The following is a 2000-nucleotide window of genomic DNA, read 5'->3' on the forward strand; positions in this document are numbered from 1 at the left end:
AACAAAGAATTTTCCATATTAACACTTAATAGCATGTTACAATTATTATTATTTTACTGTAAAGTCATAAAAGACCCTGTGTTACATTTATTTTAAACCAGAATTTTTTTTTCTTTCCTAATAACTCGCAACAAGCAAGGTGTGGAACCAGTGTATCTTTTCGTAGTTATTGACAATTTTTTAGGAGTGACAAAAAATTGGCACTTTTGGGGGCATAAGAGCAGGAAAACAGGGGCTTGACCATCCCAACTCCCTCTGTGCACCTTGTTACGAGATGAAAGAAATGTGATAAGTTTATGAATTTTACTAAAAAGTTCCAACGCACAACAATGAACTCGAAGTAACACACAGACACAACAATGAACTCAAAGTAACATACAGACACAACAACGAATTCGAAGTAACACACAGAAATCTTATGTGTGCCAAAAGTCTTCAAACCTTTGAAACAACAGCAAAAAAAATCTATGTAAACCAGACTTTTTTATTGTGTGTTTAAAACTAAGCATAATATTTTATTTGTTTGTTGTTAAGCGAAAAGCTACACAGTAAGCTATCTATACCGTGCCACCCACGAGTATCAAAACCCAGATTCTAGCGTAATAAGCCTTCAGACTTAACACTTAGCCACTAATGAACATAAAACATAAAACTGTTTATCTATAAACGTGTCACCGAAGTTGTTAATGCCTCAAATAAAGAACTCACTAATGAGTGTATCACACTACTGAAAAAAAAGGCTTAATTTCACAATGATTCCCTGCAATACTCTGATAGTTTAGATGATTATTGGTATCTAAGATGCCGTTAAGTAATCATCCAACTATAACAAACAGTGGAAATGAAGCAAGATATCTTATAAGTTATCTCTAAACCATAATAAAGCAAAACGACAAGTCCTGAATACGTTTGAAAACCACAAGAATATTGTGATCATGCCCTCTAACAAAGAAACGTAGGTAGTGTAGTTATGTATAAAGAAGATGAATGTAAGGCGATGGACTGATATACTGACTGACTCTTATGACCACAAAATTGTCAAAAATCTCCATCTGAAATTAGAGTTGAATCCTGAGACTAGAATATTGTCAGTCTACATCCAAAATTAGGTTTCTTTCATAACAAACCCTAAGAATGCCAGCGAACACTCTGGTTGTTTGTGGTTTCACGTGTCCACTTGTATTCTGTCATTTTCCTCCAGGAGCTGGAGTCAGGCACCATACGGCCGCTACAGGTCGATAACAGGTGTCGGAACGTTAAAATTGTGATTTTTTTTGCCGTATTTCACTTGGTTATTAAGATACACAACATGCTATTAAAACACTTAATGAAATACATTTTACAGTTGATAACACATACATTTTTAAAAGGCATATTATTTACATGATTTTAAACAAAGTTCGCTTTTTTAGTTCTTCATTTTCACAATACACCAGATGTGCAATACATTATAAAATCAAAATTGTTAACATTGTTTGGACACTATTTATTGTTGCTAAAACTGAAGTTGAAGACGACTTAAAGTATTATTTATATGATACTCAGTTGTTTTTTTCAACTTGCTGCTTAATTAAAAGAAAGTTCAGTTGCGTGTTTTCTCTCAGTAATATACGTGCATTCATTTTATTACTAATGGAAGCAAGTAAGTAGTCTCAAATAATTAATTTTTAGTTATAAATGGACTTACAAAAATGTAAATCAACTTTCAAATATGAGGTATTTACCCTCTTGATGACATCATATGCCGGAAACATTTTTGCAGGGGACCCTATGAAATTTAGTACTACATCACTGTCTAAAACATTTGATATGTATTTTTTTATGGAGAACTGAAGCAGATAAAAACAGTCCTTAGAAAAATAATTGTATATATATATATATATATATATATATATATATATATATATATATATAGAAGAGATAGTATCGACCTATACAACAACGACGTACCTTAATTAAACGAACACAACTAAAAGTTGTACGTACTATACAAACACGTA

Source organism: Limulus polyphemus, unplaced genomic scaffold (assembly GCF_000517525.1).
Source record: "Limulus polyphemus unplaced genomic scaffold, Limulus_polyphemus-2.1.2 Scaffold1781, whole genome shotgun sequence".
Taxonomy (NCBI): Eukaryota; Metazoa; Arthropoda; class Merostomata; order Xiphosura; family Limulidae; genus Limulus; species Limulus polyphemus.